A 21,089-nucleotide genomic window follows, 5' to 3' on the forward strand; every position below is an offset into this window, starting at 1 on the left:
GTAGCAATTGCACCATACCAATGCCAGATGCAGTTCTGTGATGGACTGGATGTGCTTATCCTAAAACTCCTGGCAGCAGTTGCAGGTACTTCTAACTACTCAGATGCTTGCATGATAGCACAGGCTACAAGACAAAAAATAAAGAGAAAGGAAAAAGAAATAAGCTTTTCCCCTACTCCCACATGGCGCCAGTATTCAATTCCCTGCTGTGGGGAGCAGGGGGGACACAGCACACTGCAGAGAGCAGTTCCAGAGTTTCTTTGTCTCCAATGATTTTGACAGCAACTTCTGTTGCCTCTGCTGCCCAAAGATGCTGGTTTTCTCACTGTGTGAACTGTACACTTTGGCAAGCCAGAGAAACTGATGCAGACACATTTTATATCTCAAATATTTTTCTTTTTTCTTTCTTTCTTTTTTTTTTTTTTTTTTTTTTGTTTAACCACAGATAATTCTTCCCTTTTGCCCAGGGTTATAGGACTTGTGTCCGGAAACAATAGGAGCCTAGCACCTTCCCATATGATCTCTTTCTTCGTTTTAGCTGCTTGTAAAAACGTATCTTGGTCCCTTGAGCCCTAAAGAGTAATAAGTCCGTTGCCTCCTCAATTGCCTACTCCATCTGGGACTCTCATTGGGATTCAGTCCACACATTCAGTTCAGGTGGGATGTTCAGAAAAATCAATAACCAACATGTCTGGCAGCACTTTACTGCATGGTATCTGTGTCCTGCTTCCTGGCTGGGACTCTCAATATACTGATGTTCTGTTGAATTGGTTTTTCTCCAAGGTTTCCAGCCACCTCTCTGTTGCTCTGTGATTTTTTTTTCCAGTTGACTGTAATCTATCTCTCATAATCTGTAGAGAGATGGCCATTCTTCCTGCTTTGCTGTTTCCCTTCTAGCTGAGGCCCTGCAGTTTGCAGTGTTCAAATTACAGCCTTTGGCACTATCAAATGATGCTGCTACTTTGGAAAGCTGCAGGTGACTGCAACCTGACAGTGACACCCTCTGGTGCTGCCAGCATGCTCCTGCCACAGCACAATGAACTTTGATCCCAGTGAAGGAGCGTGGCTATGCGGGGCCTGTGTTCCAAGGTCACCTGGGCAGTGGGGAGATGGGAGGCATTGTTTCTCTAGGTCATGTTAATCCTGAAGCAGTAAGACAGGGTGGTACTGTCACCCACAAATGCTAAGCCACCTTTAAATTCTCTTGCTTGGGTACGGGTAAGAGCCTGCCTGAGGCAGCACGGAGCTGTGAAACAGCACAAGCTGTAAAACTGCTGAAGGGCCTGGACCTGCTCCGTACTGAGCTTTTGGATACTGCTGCTAGCTTGGGGCTGAGGGCTGATAATGGAGGGCTGCAGCTAATGCAAGGAGCTGCTGTGCAGCTGTTCCCCTAGGGAAAGGAACAGAGCTCCATGTTGGACTGAAATGGCCCTTTTCACCCCATTCATGTGAATTTAGCCATTCATGCTCAGGGAAATATGACTGCTGTTTTTAGCGCGGGGAAGGTGAGGCACAAGGAGAGTAATGCCTGATTTTCAGCCACACTGGCCATCTCTACCTCTTGCTAATGGATATATAATGAAGCCTGGTCAGCTCTGTTGAAGAAATCGAGCCTCAGCTGACTTACTTAAAGTCATAGAGGCAGTACCTGGAGAAGTACTGACCCTATAAAGGCTTAGTCCCTTGCCAGTGTGACAGCTGGGAGACCATTTTTCCACTCTTCAGAAGCATCTTCCTTGAGCAAGCACTAATGGATCTTTGCCAGTGTTGAAAATGGCCTGATTTTGTGTAATTATTCATTCTGCTGAGGGTGGCCCTGACTCAGTGCTTCTGAATGCTTTGGAACACAAAGCCTGCAGAAAGCTGTTGCTCTGTGCAACAGAGAGTTAATGTCTTTGCTTTTGCAGAGCTCCAGCTTTGTAAGTAAGGAAGGCTGTTGACGACTCTGGATTTCAGTTTCCCCTACTATCACACTTATTTCTCTTTAAGGAGTGGGACGGGTGAGTACTGAGGTCCCCTGGAGAGATGGGGGCCCCTTATCTTCTATATTACTCTCTCTACAAACAATGATAAGCAATTGCATTTTTGCAACTCTACCGCCAAACACTGACCTAATTTCAGCCCTGAACACGCCACCAAACCGCAACAAGTATCACCACTTTTAACTTGTCCTTTCCCACTATTCAAAAGTCTAAAGGGCATTCCAGGCTGGCCACTGAAGGACTGAGCAGTCTTCCAGGCCTGTGGAGAAAGTGTGTAAGTTGGCTTTGGAGCACCTGAATTCTGTCATCTAACAGCAGGGACAGCTTCACAGGGCTGCTCTTCCATATAAGAGAGGATAACTCTTCAATGCAGAATCCACAAAAATTCTTTAAAGATGTCTTGAAATTTTGAACAATCTATAATTTTATGCATATTTACATTATATGTGGATAAAAAAAGAATAATTAAAAAAAATAGCTTTATGTTGATTTCTTCCCAAATTATAGGAAGCTGATCATAATGCTTTTTACTAAACATACAATGCCCTATATGTGGGCATTTCTTCTTTGGAAATTACTCTTTGTTATAATTTAGAATAAAACAATATGTTAGAATAAAAAAGTATGTTCAAAAAAAAAAAAAAGAAATTTATCTTAAGAGTCTAGCCCAAATCCTTGGCAGGTTGAAACTGATAAAGTATCATCCACAAATATTTGCCCCTTGTGCATTTAAATTCATGAAATATCTGTTCTGTGTTGGTAACGTCATATTCAGGAAATTTTCTTCCATCTGATAACCAATTCAAACAGTCATAGCTGATTTCTTCTGGTACTCCATCCCATGCTTCTGGAGAGTAATCAGGCACATTGTCTCTTTTAACTTGTTTTGGATAATTAGACTGTCTTTTTGGTTCTGGTTGTAATCAGTGCTTAGCACAAGGTCCATGGTGAAGAAGTACCATTGCTCTATAGCACTGTCGAGAACTCCAGTTTAGCAGATTTAGAATAGAAAAAATTTGTCCTGAGGACCACTGCCAAAAAAAAATCTATTGAGTAAAAGGCAAAGCAGAGTATGACTATTCCATTTCCTATAAAGATAAAAATAAAATCTTCAAATGACCTGAATATCAAAATGCAACTTGTCTGGATATATTACAGGGAAAAAGTCAGCAAGAATACAATATAAAATTTTGAATTGCATTTTTCACCTCATCTATCCTGTGATTAATGTTGAAGAAAAAATACATGAAGGATAAAAGAAAAAAGAGAAACTTTTATTATTTTATTACTTTATGCCTTAGTCAAACTCAAAATATTCTCAACCATTGAAAATCCAAGACACTTTGTGTTTAGCAAATAAGTCACTGGGGAAAAGTTCTGCTTGAAGAGGTGTGTTACTCTACAGATTTTTAGGTGGATTTCATGTTAGCATTTACTAAAACATTATCAGAACCCAAAATCACCAGCACAGTTTCCTGTCATACCATTCTCCTGTGTCCTCGTCCATGCCACGTAGCCCATTTTACACTAATCAGCCTTCCCAAGCTCTGATTCATAAAACCGTTATTAACTGCAGGCATTTGCAACATGTGACATTTAGCAGGAACAAATTATCTGGGATGAAAGAATTTGAGGTATTTTTTTTTCAAATAAATATCTATATATTTTCCTTATGGAAATTCTGGGCTTAATGAATCTGATCTTATTTCATCGCAGGACCAAAGATGTTTCAGGTTAATGGAGAAACTTGGCTCAGGCCACAGACTCTGTATGAGAATTTGATGATTATTAAACCATAGAAACTGAAAGGAAATACTGCTTTAGGTCCCACGAATACTGCCGAGCAGATGGACAAGAACACAAATGAATAACTCTTCCCTTACTGTTTCTGAAAATTAGAGTCTCACACCTGCCTTTGTGGTAGTTTTCTTGTATGGGTAAGACAAAATAAATCAGAAAAATGTTTCCAAAGGCAATTGTAGCACCAGGGCACTGAAGTGTCAGTGGAAGTTAAAGGGAGTAAGCAAGCAAGTTTGGACCTCTGAGCTGCAATGTCTGTGTCCCAGGCCTCTACCCCTGAAGAGGTTATAAATCTTACAAACTTTGACACTATTTTTTCTCTTTAATAGAGCAAGCAGCTTTTAGAAGGAGTTAACTAACCAGCAGAAATGTCTGGAAATTCAACATTTCCATTTTGTGTGACAATGCGGCATGTTAAAAAAGATTTCACTCTCACTGAAAGGAAAAATCTCTCATGAAACTTCTGGCAACTTTTTCTTTTCAGGAATGTCAAGACAATTTCTTCTGACTTCTAAAAAATGAAACAGAGCAGCCAGCTACCCCAACACAACTTCCTCCGTACAGGTTGTCATGGAGCCTAAGTGATCCGAACAATTTGGATTGCAGGGGGAATTACCTCCTTCTTGAACCAAAATGCATTGAAACAGACCTGAGATGGTTGTCCTTGTCAAAGATATTTACACTGTCAATCAGGTCTGTTAGACAACAAAAACAAAATCTATTTTTTAACTTGCAGGTCTCCAGACAACATCTCCACTCTGATTGATAGATTGCTTAAATTGTTCTCTAGGTAGGAAAAACCCTTGGCTAAAAGTGCTTATCAGGGTGACCACAGAATTGTATTAAAACATAAAAAAGAGCCAGCCAGACTGCAATAGTTGCCTCCCTGATACCTGCTCCAAAAGCTTTATATAGTTTATGGACTGTTTTTGACCTCACCAGACCTCCCTCCATAACCATTGCTCTGTGGCCTCACACGCACCAAACCCATGTGTGCTGTTTGAGCCAGAGCCTGGCCCATGCTGAGAGGAGCCATGTTCTTCTGCCTTGAGGGCAAAGACCTGGTCATGGAGCCCACTGTTGTGTCTGTCTTCTTTGCAGCAGCAAGATGTTACTGACCTATGCTCAGTTATGATCTCCCAGAAGCACAAGATCTTTCCCAGAGAACCCCTCCATCCTTTACCTGTCCAGGTGGTTATTCCTGGCTAGGTGTAACATGCAGGAAGTAATCCAAAGTGAACAAGATCCTTTCTTTTTGTCAGATCATTTCTCCAATTTTCTCCTTCTGTCCTGCAGCTTTTCCCACACTGAAATCTTCAATAGACAACATCCATATCATTAAAGAATATGCAAATGTTGCTAAGCTTAGGACACTCTTAAAGAATAACATTTTCACAGTAAGTTAATGGTTAACTATTATCTGAGGGCACTGTTCCACCCCTTTTTTACATTTACTCAATAATGATTTCACCTAGACCATATCTCTCTGTCTTTCAGTTATGTGGCAGTGTCAAAAAATCTTGTTAAATCACAGTACACCAACATTTATTAGTTCTCTTCTATCCATCCATGAGGTCTGTTACATCATCAGAGAGGGAAATAATTCAAATTGATTCACTGTATTCTGGAGAAATCCCTGTTGTTGTTATTTGCATTGTTAATTTCTAGGTTCTTGTGGATTATTTTTATTTGTTCTGGTCCTGTTCTGAGAATTCAATGCAGTGTGAGGCAGCTATGATTCCAGCTTTGCTCTTTTAGAGACAGGAATGTTTCTTCTCCCTCCTATTGTTCCTCACCTGAACTCTGCAAGTTTTTTTCAGTGTATTTGCAACCAGTAACACTCTGAGAGCACTTTAGCCAGACACTTTAGAGTAGAGGTGTGGCTGATCTGAAAGGCTCTAATTAAGCACTCCCTTGCTTTTCCTTCCCATGCTCTAGCAGGAGATCCTACATTCTGTTTGCTGCACTGTATTTAAGCCACCCAATTTAGTAATTATTTTCAATAAGGGCTGAAGCAAAAGAGCTTTTGGCCTTCAGGAGATCACCCTTCAGTAGCTTTCCTTCAGTACTTTCTTGATTTTCCTCTTACAGAGTGACTTTTCATATTCATTTTGTACCTTTGCCTTCCTGATGTTGTCTTTTATTGTCACAATACTTATTTTTGTTTTTAGCAGTCCAGCTTGGTTTCCACTGCTTGTGTGTATCCCAGTGTTTGAAGTCAAGAAAGAGTTTGTGGTATAATCAGTTTGGTTTATTACCATTGCCTCTTCTTCACCTGCTTTGGAATAGCTTATGCATCTACCTGCAATATTTGTTTCTCATAAAAACAAAAAAGTCAGGTTTTCTTAATTCTTTTTTTTTACATTAGATATCTTTACATAAGAAGTTACCTGCCTGTTCTCTGAATATATTGGGATCTGTGTTCTTGAAGTCCCCTTTCTGGCCCTTCATGAACATCTGCATCTTTTTCTTCTAATATGCCAATCATGAGTTATCATAGAAATTTAGAATGTTTTGGGTTGGAAGGGACCTTAAAGATCATCTTGTTCCAACCCCCCTGCCATAGGCTGAGACACCACCCACTAGACCGGGTTGCTCAAAGCCCCATCCAACCTGGCCTTAAACACTTCCAAGGATGGGGCATTCACAAGTTTTCTGGTCACCTTGTTCCTGTGCCTCATCTCCCTCTCAATAAATGATGTCTTCCTAATATGTGATCCAAATCTGCCCTCTTTCAGTTATCCCACCATAAGCATATTTTATGCCTATCAATTTTTGATCATGATATATATACTTCCATTGACTCTTATTAATGTCAATATTGACACCCCCAGCACATACACACTCTTTCAACCCCTCCTACAATCCTTTTATGGATAAATCTGTGATTACCTTTGGCTAGATATTGGAAATTACTTCAATAAAAAAATCTAAGGAATTAGGTCAGATATGTTTTGTTCAGCTTCAGATGAAGAAAAAACGTTGCAGAAACAGGACAGTGACAGCCCCCTCCATGTGAACGTGGTTCGTCTTCCTGGGATAGAGTTTGTGCTGGAGGCACGTGATATCCTGGCAGTAACACAGCAAATGTCCAAGAGGGAAATGACACGTTAAAACGAAAAGACAAACACATTTTTCACCCTGACAGACAGCTGGCTTACATCTGTATTTTCACAGGCATCAGCAGTGTTGACTGTTATTGTTAAATGCTCAGATACTGCACTGGAGTGTCAGAGGGCTTGAATTCTCTGCAGTGTTATTGCCCACGTCTCAGACATCCTGAAGTGATTAATGGGCTTTGGGGTCTTCCCTCCAGGACGCCTTAACGTCAAAAAACACTGGCTGGAAAGCAGGACGCTGTTGGAGCGTTTCATGTCGGCACCGCATCCACGGCAGAGATCGCTCCCGCTTGCCAGCAGGGCGGCTCGGGACGGGACGGGACAGAGGAGCGGGGCGGGCGCGCACCTGCAACTCCGCCGCCCACGCCCACAAGTGGTCGCCCACGGGCGGGCAGCAAGGCCGGGAGCGGGAGCGGGAACGGGAGAGGGAGCGGGAGCGGCAACGGGAGTGGGAGCCCGAGCCCCGGCGCCCAGGAGGTGGCAGCACAGGGGGCGGCGCTCGGGGGGCTGCGCCGGGACGGAGCGGGGTGGGGTGTGGTGGGTGTGCGGGGCGGGGTGCGTGCGGAGCGGGGTGCGTGCGGAGCGGGGTGCGTGTGCGGGGCGGGGTGTGTGCGGAGCGGGGTGTGTGCGGGGCGGGGTCCGTGCGGGGCGGGGTGTGTGCGGAGCGGTGTGTGTGCGGAGCGGGGTGCGTGTGCGGAGCGGGGTGCGTGTGCGGAGCGGGGTGTGTGTGCGGGGCGGGGTGCGCGTGCGGAGCGGGGTGCGTGTGCGGGGCGGGGTGCGTGTGCGGGGCGGGGTGTGTGCGGGGCGGGGTGCGTGTGCGGAGCGGGGTGTGTGCGGAGCGGGGTGCGTGTGCGGGGCGGGGTGTGTGTGCGGGGCGGGGTGCGTGTGCGGGGCGGGGTGCGTGCGGGGCGGGGTCCGTGCGGGGCGGGGTGCGCGTGCGGAGCGGGGTGCGTGTGCGGGGGTCCCGCACTGCCCCGGGGCTGCGGTGACGCCGCGTTTGGAGCGGCCCATGTGCAGCCCGGCAGCCCTCGGCGGCAGCTGTCGGGGAAAGATCCCAGGGCGGGCGCTCGTGCAAGAGCAGCAATGAGAATGCAGGTCTTTGGAAGGCCCTTGGACATGTTGGAGCAAAATGAAGGCACCAGCACGTATTTACAAAGTGTGTAAGTCCCGGCTCCGTTTGTTGCTCATCTGTTTCCACAGCGTTGGGGTGAGTGTCCAGAACCTTCCCCAGCGCTGCCTTTCTGTCAACGCAGGAGAATGCCGCAGATCTTCTCACCACCCTTGTGATTGTCCCTGGCAGCTGGGACAGCGGGCTCTCAGGCAGGCACAGCCACCCGCAGCAAGTGCAGCCACTCTCAGCTGTACCACCCGTGCTGGACTGGGTGCACACACAGTGGGACATGGAGGTGCTCAGGAAACATCTCTGTGAGATAAACTGAACACTCGTGAAGAATGTGTTCCACTGTTTGGGAGCCCCTGCCATCAGCCCCGGCCACCAGAGCCATTCACGATGGAAGAGGAGGATGTTAAGTGTCAGCACTTTTGCCTTGCCCACCAGTCCAGGTCATTCCTTTTCCCGGTGTCTTGCCAATGCTGCATCTCATGCCCAAGGCTCCTCCACAGTGAGTGTTCTTTCTCTGTTAGGGTGCCAAGAGAGATTTGTTTGGCATTATGGATTTTGGCTATGCTGTTGCTTTGATTTTATAATTCTTCTACAAGAGCCTGAAGCAAAGGTGGGGGACATTTCCCAGTCAGCCTCACCCAAGAAAATACCACAACAAGCCATCTTGTCAGTCCAGTAGCTGCACATGTGCCAAAAACTGTGTGATTAAATCATTGTGAAAGATGTCAAAAAAGGGAGATACAGACTGAGAATAGCAGGTTCTGGGCTTATGCCCACGTGCAGTTGTCCCATCTTGGTCCTTGTTCTGCCTTTATGGTGCCTTTGCAGCAGCCAGTTAATTGCACTGTAAGGCTCATAGATCGTGGAGTTATGGAGAAGCCAGAGTTTGATATAGCAAACCAGAGTGAGAACCTGGTGCTAAAGGGGGAAAGAAAGTCCAGGGGAGGCAGCTTCAGGATGAACCTCTGGAGCTGGCCTGGAGGCACATCAGCAAGTCCTGGCTTGGTCCCAGTTTGCACAGTGGAGGAGTGAGAACCATACACTGCTTTTTCCTCCTCTGTGCTGCTTCCCATGGCTTCTCAGCACGTGGCTCCAGTGCCGTGAGCTGCTTACACTTGAGACGTCTGGGTGAAAAATGAGCCCCAAAAGATCTTCCCTTCCTCCTGGCCTCTGAGTGGGGAATTGGTTTGTTTTGCATCCTTCCACTCTACAGGGTATAATAGGAGTCTTAATGGATCCCAAAATGCAGAGTGATGCACAGTTACGGGTTTTTTTCTGTGCCCTAACAGATTTCCTGGGAAGCCCCTCTGTCCCTTGGCTTCTGAGCCCCAGTATCCTCCCAGAGGAAGGAGCATTTTGCTTTCAGAGGAGAAGAGCCATCACAGCAGGCTCCACATCCCCTGATGCTTCTCCGGGTGAAGGAATTTGCTTGAGAGCCACATCTGTCCCTTGCCCTGAGCTAGCCAAGATACCGTCTCCTGAGGGCCAGCACCATTTCAACGGAGAAGCCCCCTCCTAATTCAGAAAAGGAGAGATGTCAGCCCATCCTTCTTCAGAAGCCCACAGACTTTCTTGGCCCCTGGAGTGGTGAAAGGTGGGGACATTCAGAGTGCTCCATAAGATGCTTCTGTTTTTTAGTGCCCCTGGAAGGGTTCAGATGTACAAGAGGCTGAGGGTCTCTGGGGAGGGTGGGATATTTTTATCTGTCACTTGACTGATGTTTGCTGTCATGTAGAGAGAGTTTGTTATTCTTTGCTGTGTGGCTTATATTCTTTTAGGAACAGCAAAAGTTTGGAGTCTGGGATAGGTGCTTTTCCTCCATTCACATAGGAATAGCAGTAATAATAACAATAATAATAGTAGATTAGTAACTTTAGAGAAATACTCAGTATTTCACCAGAATGCCCCATCTTCTTCAGAGTAGCTGCTTCATTTTAAGAAGACAATCTTGTGTCAGCCTTTATGAAAAAGAAAAAACTAGATTATGCAACCGGCATTATAGACCAGCAGCTTGTCTATTGTGAACTTGTGTAGCCCTTGAAAACAGTAGTTTCTGGCCCAAAATGAGCACATAAATTAGGCATATGCTTAACTTTAAGCATGAGAATAGTCATATTGAAATCAGGGGGAGTGTTCACATGTTTACAGTTAAATTTCAATCCAAATGCTTTGCTGAATTTCATCCTACTGGGAACTGAGAATGCTAATACAGTTTTCAGTGTCTGACCCTGTGGAATATTAAATACAGCTGAGCTCTCTAATTCCCACTGAAGTTAATGGGATTGAGGGTACTTGGCATTCCTCGGGTGTGTGCAGCCCAGCACAGAATCAAAGCCCAACTGCAGCCACTAAGCTTGAGCTTCCTGACATCAAAGAATGATGCTCCTTGATTGCAGGTCAGATAGGACCGGCCAAATGTAGAGACCACTGTCTAAAAGAGGATGTTTCACCAGGAGCTTTTGGAATCCAGAGGACCCAAGGGTATACACGTAACAAGAATACAGCATATGACTGTAAGAAACTAAAAGAAGTTGTGGGGGTGACCTTGGGGGGTCTCAGCAACCTGGTTTTTTTGCCACGTTCATGAATTACGATCAGAATGGGATACTGCAGAGTCACTTAGAAGCACTGCTTCCTGACTTGCCTTGGTATTTCTTAGTTTGCCAATTCCTTGTAGCTGTTGAAGCAAAGTTTTGACATGGGATTTGGAAAAGGAGAGCAGACCTGGCTGAAAGGACTGTATTTTGTAGATTTTATTTTTATGTTTATGTTTTTATTGGCTTGCATGTCATATTATTTTTATATTTCTTATTGGAAATCACAATTCTGATGAGGAAAAGCTCCAAAAGTCTTCAAACCACAAACTCAACCGCATACTTAATGCTTTTAAAACAGTCTAAAGAACAATCCATCAATTTTTGGCAATCAAAAATGTTGTTGAACATTTTAAATATTGGTAAGAATTGAGTAAAAAATATATTCATGTTTTGTCACTTTTTTTTCTCCAACCATTTCAGAATACTGGCTGAAACTGTTGACAACCTTCTTGAAAGCAGTAATTTTCTGTTTTTCTTTAATTGCCACTAAATAACATAAAGGTTTTTCAGCCAGGAATAGAGGTTTGGATGGCTTTGCAGGTGGTTTGGGCTGGGGAATCACAAGGAGGTTGCCTGGCACAAGGAAGGCTGCAGTGGGTGACATGCGGGACAAGAGAGGCAGTTTAAGGGTTTGATGGGGAAGAGGGTTAGACAGTAAAGAAAGAAATTGAAGAACTCAGAGGCATCAGGTTGCTCAGATTAGAGCAGTACCAAAAATAATGATTCTGGCAGCTCTACTGGAGGCTATGAAATGTTTTTATCAGGATGATTTTACAGTTGAGGACACAGCTTCTCAGCAATGGATATTTTCTGTAGCAAAAAAAAAAAGGCTTCATTTAAAGTTATCTTGATCGAATTGATTTTATTTTTTAAAATTAAAATGATGCAAACCATTTCATTTTAAAAAAGTTCAGACACAAGCATGGTGTATCACTTAGGCGAAGAGAATGGGATGTGGGGCATGTATCTCCCGTTGTGTAATCTGCAGTTAGCACACCAGGACACCAGGCTGCACAGTAGAGAAACAAGCATCCTTTTGGATCATCCTCGGAGAGCTGTAGGGCAGCTGTGAATCTCTGTTCTCTGTTCCTTTCTGGGTGAGGTCCCTCACTATATGTACTAGTTTGAAAACAAACCAGTGGGAGGCACCAACTCAGAATAACAATTTAATGGGGAAATTAAAGAAAAGGGGAAAAAAAACTAAAAGAAAACACTGGTTCAAACTGATAGAGTCAAGATATAACCTGAGTCCCTGTTAGGCAGGGTGGTGGTAGCAGTCTGGTAGAATGATGGCTGCAGTCCTCTGAAGCAGTGATCCTGTAGTAAAGGGGTCTGCTCTTCTTCAGAGGGTCTAGTAGTGGCTGTGTAGCTCCTGTCCTCCAGTGGAAAGGGTTGTCTCTGGTGTTCAGAGTCCCAGATTATATCCACGATGGGATGCTTGGTTCCTCCCTCTGGGTGGAGCATCTCACAATGGGGTAATGAGTCATGAGGCAAAGTGTTGATTAGGCTCATTAACAGAAGATAATCCGGAGGGAGTTATCTCTGAGTCATGCGGCAGGACAATGATGGGCAATTAACAGAGAGATAGTCTGGGGGGAGGAGGCAAGGAAACACTGCCCCACCTGGTTTCAACAGCTCATGAGGATGGTAATAGAATACACTGCAACCCAGGACACTATACCATATATATTTCTCAATGTACACTACATGCTCTTCCCACTGTTCCATGCAGTAGAGGCAGTGAAGACCACGTGACTCTGAAGTGTATTTTCCTATGGATTTTGACACAGAGCAAGCAGAATTTGCAATGGAAGGGTAATGCAGCCTGACATTGATCCTGCTCTAAATAAAGCCTGCCAAGTAAATAAAAAAAATTCAACATTTAGAATTTAGCAGCTAGAAATGCTGGAAAGTTTTGCCTAATTACGTGGAACTTCAAATATTAGTGTTTCTGAGGAGGTGCTTTTAAAATTTGAGCCATTCATCCTGTTTTGGATTAAAACGAGCATTGGAATTTTCAGCTGGAAATTTTGCATTTCACTCAAGTCTGACCTAAACTGATGGGAAAAGAAATTGCAGGTCCTGATAATGAAGATATGAGGTGATGAAAACTGGATGAAAATTTTAGTAGACTGCATGGGAAGTCTGAATGATTTAAATATTGTAGAGGAAAGTACATCACAACTTAGGTAATATTCTTGTATTCTAGCCAAGAGAAAAAAGGGAAATGGCCAAAAAGTCTCACCACTCTTGAAATTACATAGCAAAATCATGTCAAAACCACTGGAGATTGAGAGCTGTCCTGGAGAAAAACCGATGCATGTTTTGTTCAGGCTGATACTGGAATCTGTAGGAGGCTCAGAGCAGGAGGCTGGGATGTGTGGTGGTGTGAAGGGAAGCTGGACTGAAAAAGGCATCTGAAGAAATCAGATCTGAAGTCATGGGAGCAGGATGAATGCCCCAGAGAGGTGGGAAAAAAAAGGAGAAATCTGACACTGTGACCCTTTCCTCCTTTCCCATAGATCCTTCTTTAATACAGATGGGCCTGACTTTCCTCCTGGGATTTCAGTAGAGCACAGAGCAGTGTGGCATGTAGGTCCTGTGGCACTTCAGAGAGATTTGCACCTCTTACTGCTGTAAATACCCCCAAATATCTCAAATTCAGTTCCAGGATTTCTGCTGAAGGCAGCTGACCATGTAGCCCAATTTGATTGTACTTCACAGATTTACTGGTCTCAATGGAAACCACAAACAGCTGATCCTGGACTTAATGCATGGATAGAGCAGCCTGGGGGTGCACAACGGCATTGCTGGAGTGGGATCTCTTTCCCTGGGCTTTTTCATTCCTACTCTCATATGTCCTGGGAATGCTCTGCTCCTCCCAGACCCCAGGATGACCGAAATGCCACAAGACAAGAAAGGATATTTGCACTCGCCTGTGCACTGTTGCCCTCTGCTTCTCCAAACTGCAGAGGCCACCTTACAATAATACTTATATAGGGCTATATATTTTCTTAGCATTGTACAAATATTAACTAATTAATACCCAGGACTTCTGTCGCCCATTCTGCTAGACTCTACCAGCCTCAGGCAAGTCATTTAACCTCTGTTTGTCTTACCTCTCCCATCTGCTATGTACTGTTTTTAATTGTCCTCTGAGAAGCCAAGCAAGTTGAATGAGATCTCAGACATGTAAAAATAACTTGCAAAGGATGATGTGGAGTGGCCTGGATAAACTCCTTTTGTATCCTTTGAAAATCCAGGCTGTATTTTAGCATCACCACTATGGCTAGACTAGGCACTTGGCAGATCTCATTCCTATGTGACTTCACAGCGGAAAAAATGAAGTTTTGGACAAGTGTACTTCAAATCATTGAAGGGGAGAGGGTAGAAGAGACAGTATTTAGCATGAGAGCTAAATACTGCAGGAGGAGGTTGCTTAACCTATGCTAGTCTATAAAGGAGTGGATCCAGAGTTCTCCATGAGATGTTCTGGAGTTCTATATGAGTCATACTGTGTGCTTCTCCAGCAGCCCTCGCTCCCTGGAACAGACAATGAGAAATGCAGTAAGACTCTGGGGAGCATCCTGACAGAACCAGCCTCAGAGCAGACCAAAATGCTTGGATTCTAAGTTGGGCACTTATCTTTGGCCCTAACCTAGCTCCATCTTGGACCCCATAGCCTGCCCTTCATGCTTAGGAGGAGCAAAGCTGGTGGAATGTGGGTGGTCAGTGTTGTGCTCACCTCTGTGTGAGTACAGGATCTGAATGGGAGTCTGAGGCTTCGCCACTGGTCATAGATGAGTGCGATCATGAGATCAGTCTTGCACTTTGGCCCTCCTGTTCCAGAGATGTATTTCCCTGGACCATATGCACCGTGACAAAATTGCACATGGTCTGTGATAGTCTAAATCAGGTTCTCCAGGCATAGATTGCTGGGAGGAGAGGTGTAATTGTGAAATTTGGTCAACAGTGGTGAAGCTACTGGTGGAGACATGGCACTGACTTTGACAGGAACATCCCTAGCTCGTGGCAGAGCAATGTGATTCCAAAAGCTCTTCTGATAGGGCTGATGGACTCTGCAATATCAGACATAAGCCCCTCTTTCTCCCTTACCTTCTCTCTCCATGGAAGACACAGCGGATGGAAGCCCTTGTGATGGTAAATTGCTGTAGTAGCTCTGTGTGACTGGGGAGTTTTCCTCCAGTAAGGATGGATTCCCACCTGCCTGGCCCTCAAGATTGCTTTGCACTGCTGGTTGACTTTGCTCAGCATTCACAGACTGGGAGATCTAATCTGTGTCAGAGGAACCCATTAGAACGAAATGCTCCTGCCCATCTCAAGGCAGAAATATTACAAAATGTTCCTAGCAAGTTTCGTTTGCTTCACCTGACTTTCCACTTAAATGGAGCTTGCTTATCACCACACTCTTAAAGAAGAGAGCTCAGGAGTCCTTTGTGCAGGCAGTGTTGCTTTCCAAAAGCTCAGCTTTTCCAATGCTGTTAGTAAAAGGTAGGAATATAAAACTTTGCACTAAAATCCGTTTCTGACTGAATAAAATATTTTTCACTGATTTAAATGGCCTTAGGAGGTTTTACAAGTTGTGTTTTTGAACGGAGGGATGAACATGTAGAACCTTGACCCAGTAAAATGAAAGTACCTTGTGTAGAAGGTTGCAGGCTGTATTTAGGACATTCAGGGGCAAGCTTATACACAAACATTCACAAAGATGGTTTTACTTTTCAATGAAGATGAAAAACTGGCCCTTTTAATGTAGAGTCTCTAAAATGGGTCACTGCAAGTGCATGTGTAGCATTGCAGGCTGTTCCTGGGCATAATCAATATGCACGTGAGAAAAGTTCTGAAATTGTAGCTTTCACAATGTGGTGAATTCTTGAAAGTATGGGAAATCTGTGTTTAAATCAAGGCTGAGTTAGACTGTGTTTACAGCTGTTAATATAAACAAGGAAACCTAGCTACAGAGCTCACAGCATGACTGCAACATCATGTTTTTGTTACACTGACTGAAAACTATGCATAATAATCAGCAGATTATTTGGTATTTAAATTCAAGTATGGATTCAGTTATAAACCTCTGAAGATGGATATTGAATTAAGGCTCCTTAACTCTGTCATCTTTTTGCAAATACCTTATAGATAATTGTTGCTTATTTTTGCTTACAGCAAATCTGACGTTAAAGTGGATACAATTAAGCAGTAAAACACTGTAATCAAGAATCAAACCAAAAGTTAGCTCAGCTCTGTGAATGTGCTAAGCAGGGAAAGAGGAGGCTGACTAGGGAGGCGTGCATTAGACACACACATCACTAAAACAGCTTTTCTTGAAGTATGTAACTTTCAGGGTGCCTACTGCTTTGTGCTGGGTGAAATAAAAAATTCAGCCATGGAATCTCTATTGGGCTGAGAGGGATTTGTTTGAAAGATTTATATTCTTTTTAGACAGTGAAATAGGCTTTAGGCTTTCAAACTGCATGACTTCTCTAACGCTTCTATGCAAACATTGTTGTGGAAAAAAATAGCTTGTGCAGCTCCATTCCCTCTCTCCCAAACAAATAGTAAAATACTCTAGGAAGAAGCAGAAAGGTAATGAGGATATTTCAAAATTATTTCTGGCACACGCATGACCTAATTTTAAGCTTGTGGGGTTTAAAGGAGCTTTTGTTTGAATGTAACACTTTGGCAGGAAAATGAGGCTGAGCAGAGGTGTTGAAATAGCACAAGAAAGCTGGAAAAGCTGCCTCTGAACAGCCCTGGAGAACACATGCTATGTAGTTACATGTCCTTAGCTGGTGGATCCTTGTTCAGTTTTACTTCTTCTGCTTCCCAGTGGAAAACCCAAATATTTCATACAAACATGACAGATGAAGGCCACAAGGTGCTCCCTGTCCTTCTGCGTGGGGTTGTGATCCCATGGTGTTCTAAGCACATGCCTGGTGTCACCTGAGAGTTGTAACCAACTTTTCTAAGGCTTTGTAGGACCAAAGCCTTCTTGTGTCTCAAGAGTTTTCAAGGTTGTCTTGCAGAGTTTATAACTGAAAAACATGCCTTTCCTTCAGTCTTTTTTAAGATATTGTCCTAGTTTTGTGGAGACAAGGGGTTCCTCCTCGCTCTGTGGCCTTCACCCCGTCAACTCCATAACCACCCAAAAGTATTCAGAGACTGGGGGACTTTTCTTGCCTGCCAGCTGACTGTTACCTGTGGCATGTAGCATGGCAGTGGGGGCTGCTGAGGAGGGTCAGGGACCCCACCAGGCAGAAAGTGTTGGCTTCATGGCCGTGGTTAGATGGAAGTCAGGGAAGAGATAAGGTGGTGTGTGCACAAAGGGCTGTGTGAGAACATAAGACCAGATACCTAAGCTGACTGGGAATTTTAGCTCTTGATCAATTGCAGTGATTTATTTAGTGTCCTGTGACTGAAGAGCAGCACTTTCCCATCAAAATGGGAATTGGTCTCTTCCAGCTTCTGACTTCTACACAGAGAGGAAAGTGCTGAATTTGCAGCCACAATTTGCAGTCACAATTCGCAGTCAAGCTGCCCTTTAAGAGCAGTGAGGAAACCTCAGTGCATCTGAAGATGCAGCATTGTTAAACAACCTTGGCATACAAATAAACATGCTGCTTTTTGCTTCATTCTCTCCTGGGTCAGCTCCAGATCTTTTCTTCATGACTGCTGCTGACTTTGTTTCCTCCCCAGTGACTATCTGATGGAAGAGAGATGTCCTAGGAGCTGGTGGGACCTGGAAGACGGAGATTCCCCCATGCTTCGACTGGGATTATCCTCCATGACCTTTACCAAGACACTCCCTCCACCTACTGCTTCTGTCTGGCATTGATAAAAGCAGAAAACATATTTATCTAATAAATGGTCTTGTGAGGATGAAATCTAGCAACAACTGCAGGAGACTTGGTTGCTGTGTGATGAAGATCATTTAAGTGTATGAATGAAAGGCAGCTTTATGTGAGGGTTCTCCTGCCTCACTTACTGCCCTTTGACTGGGCAAGCCCAAACATCCGCATTTTCTGAATGAAGGAACTTACAAAGAAGTCTCTGGAGGGAGTGAAAAGGTGAAAGCCTCCACAGGACACTCTGCAGAAGTACTTGCTCTGTTTTAAAAGTATGAATTAAAAAATAGAACTTTTGGAGAGATCAAACTGTGTCCTTTCTGGCCTCAGAGGTTGGAATCCCCATATACTCCAGCAAAGCACATCCTTGTCCCCCCCCTACCTTTTATTACCCCAGACATTGACTATATTTGGCTTAGAAGCCAATTTTTAACTGAATTGAGAAAGGCCTCACACAAAGGCAGCTCTGCTATTCTAAACAAGGCTCGTGCATGGCCAGTTTCAGCATGCTGCTCTAAATTGCCTGCTCAAACACTTTCATGCAGATCTGGCTGCTTCTGTGGAGGGTGCTGATAAAAAAGCACAGGGATGGCAAGCATTGCTCTGATCCCCATTCCCGGGGTGCCAGAGCTGGGAGCTGCAGGCATGTAGTCACCCCTCCGCAGCATGCACATCTGAAAGTGGTCAGCTCCCAAATCCTCTTGTGAACCCAGCCCAAAAAATTGAAACCTTTTGTTTCTGAAATAGGCAAAGTCTTATTACTTTTTCCAATGATTTCCCCACACCCCCCCTAAATTTTTTTGGCTGGAGCCTAGTCACTAAATCTAACCCAAATTCAAAAATAGCTTTGGCTGTCAGTGGGGAGGGAAAGGCCTGACTCCAGCATGATGTTCCAAAAATCTGGGGTTTTGTGTGAGCCTAAGTAGGGGGAGGTTGGTTTAGGTTTTTAATAGTCCACCAAACCTCATCCTGTCCTGACACTGGAGCTTTACTCAGAGCTGTTTCTCCTTTGCTGATGTTGTATACCCAAGACAAGATGTTAATAGTGTGCTCAGTATGTACTTGGTTCACAGCAATTGTTGCTCATTGACATCTGAGCTGCTTCCTAAATGAGCCTTCCGAGTAGGCTCTTCATGATTAAGATTTTAGTATTTCCCACTATATATTTTTTTTCAACAGATGACTTCAATGCAGAGGAAAAATCCTTCCTGTGTCCAGACTGGCAGAAGGGGGAGCAGTCTTTTTATTTGCTTTTCAGATTTAAAAGATTGGTTTGACTCATTCAATTACTACAAGTCTCTCTCTTTTTCAAATCCCAGAATTTATTTTTCTATAATTCCTTCATTCTGCAAATATCCATGTTTGGACTTTCTTAGCCAGGTTATTTTAACCAAAGTTGAAACCATAGGTTATAATTTAAATCTTGGGTGCAGGGTCTAGCAAGGATATTGTACCTTCTGTTTGGATAGCCAGAAACTCTGTGCTTATTCCTGATTCTCTAGTGCAGAAGCAAGGAGAGCATCAGCCCCCAGCAGGATGAAGGGTGAGATCCTAAACTTTTCCCTTGTGAGCAATCTCTTCGTTTGTACCATTAACTTCTGTGGAGTCACTTCCAAAGAACAGCCTTGATTGCTGTGACCTGTGGCAGCCATATCTGGTCTTAAGAAAAGCAGGGACACTCTCTAAATACATTAATGGGGTTATAAAAGTTGTCTCCAGGAAGGAGAGAACAAGTGTGATGAATTGAGTTAGCAGGAAATGGAGCCAGCCACAATAGAGTTCTGGGAGACCTGTTCGTGGTCTCCCTCTCAAACCATAACCAACTGCAGCCAAGCGTGACTTCACTCTTGTTTTTGAGGTGGCCCTGGTGAGTTTTTTATAAGGCCAGTGATAGGATTCCTTGGCATGCAGCCTGGACTCTGCTGCTTCTTTTGTGGAGGGGAACTGTTGGGTTTTCCCTGCTGTCTCCTGCTGCAGAAGTTGTACTCAGCTGCTACAGCACACTGAAAGCACCCTGGAAATAGAAGGTTTCTTCCCTTCTAAATGGCTGTTGAAATTACTCAGAGCCCTGAGCTACCCTACCACTGAGGCTGCATGTGCATTCCACACAACCAGGGCTTTGCACATGTGGAGCACTTCATCACCGCAAGCACACCACTGCAGTCAGCAGCAGATCCCATGAAGGGAAGGATGGATTTTTTGCCCTGTGGGAAGTGGGAAAAGCAGTGCAGGGAGATTGGCAGTGTGACCAAAACCACGTGAAGAGTCTGTGCTGGAGTACAGCTTTGAAACACGCATCCTTGGCCGAGTAACAGGACTGACAACCCTTGTGCCTCTTGCTCTTTTTCTTAATTCCTGGTTAGGATGCAGCCTGTGGCAGCCTGAACGTGGCTGTCTGTCTTGTGGAGATCCTCCTCTAGCTGCGAACTAGAGTGGGACCTTCATAATTGGCAATGGTGATGGCTTTTGCAGGCTTTACTGGCTTTGGTCAGTCTTAGAGATCTGTTGTTAGCCTGTCACCTCAAACTGGTGACTGACTTTGAATGAGCGGGAGCAGTTTATATCTGCTTACCCACTCACATAGAGCCATAAAGCCATAAAGCTTTAAAAAGAAAGGAGGTTTCTCCTGCATCTCGGTAGATACTGCAAATCCTTCCATGGCTCTAGAGTTGATCCTGTCTCCTCTGTTGATAACATGTGTGTGCTTATGCCATCCACCCCAACTAAAGCTGCTCTGCAATTCCTGTTTATTTGACTTGCTTTGTAAAGTAACGTGTCAATTTGAAAATCATTAGGTATTCCTACCAGGAGTCAAAGACCACATTCAGAGTGGATTACATGCATGTTTCTTAAAAGTGTTAATGTGCTAATCTGCTGGTTACTTGATCCAGGCAAAATGCCATGATATTCCACATGAGCAAAATACCACGGTTCTTGGAGATTTCATATAAATATTACCCACTGTGTTTCCACATTTGAAGTGTTATACTTGTCTATTAAAATCAACAAGCTGGAACTAGTATCTGGAAATAAGTGATATTACTATTTTATTTATGAACTTCAGATTCAGATTCTTTTTAATAAAATACCTTACAAATAAGGAGCAGAACATGAATCTTGTTGTTATTTCATGTATTCTGTGTAAATATTTCAGCTATGCCTTGCAGCAATAAAAGCACATTATATACACTCTGCATTACCATTGTGACCAATAATGTTTGACTTACTGTACTGCGTTTAGTCCAAAACCAAAACAGAGTCAGGGCAACATCGCGGCTGTTTTAACAGTATGCTGCAAGTAAGGCGTGCAATGAATAAGGCCTCACACTAAATGAGAGCTTGTTCATTATGAAGTTGCTTGGATTATAGAGTACTCCTGACTCTGTTAAAGAGCAAAAATTCCTTATTTGTGCTCTGGAACAGGGGTGGGATGAGGCCACGCAAACAGTAGCCAGCCTATGCTTTTGCAATTCACAGCATGGTTCCTGCTGTTTCTTGCAAAGCAAATGCATGAATGGGAGAACACGCTGACTTTTGGTACAGGGGGACCCCACCAGTGAGTCTGCAGGTATCACCCAGACATGTCCAGAACTCTCTCTGCTAGG

General features: G+C 44.1%; 1 long non-coding RNA gene across 1 annotated transcript; it reads left to right on the plus strand.

The window, feature by feature from the left end:
* Positions 1-7,864: 7,864 nt before the first annotated feature.
* Positions 7,865-20,590, plus strand: LOC104692561. Its single transcript, XR_752362.4, has 4 exons — positions 7,865-8,061; positions 8,155-8,523; positions 9,314-9,618; positions 17,336-20,590. It is a non-coding gene; the product is annotated as an uncharacterized LOC104692561 (long non-coding RNA).
* The last annotated feature ends 499 nt before the right edge of the window (positions 20,591-21,089 follow it).

The sequence above is a fragment of the Corvus cornix genome, chromosome 3 (genome assembly GCF_000738735.6).
Source record: "Corvus cornix cornix isolate S_Up_H32 chromosome 3, ASM73873v5, whole genome shotgun sequence".
Taxonomy (NCBI): domain Eukaryota; kingdom Metazoa; phylum Chordata; class Aves; order Passeriformes; family Corvidae; genus Corvus; species Corvus cornix.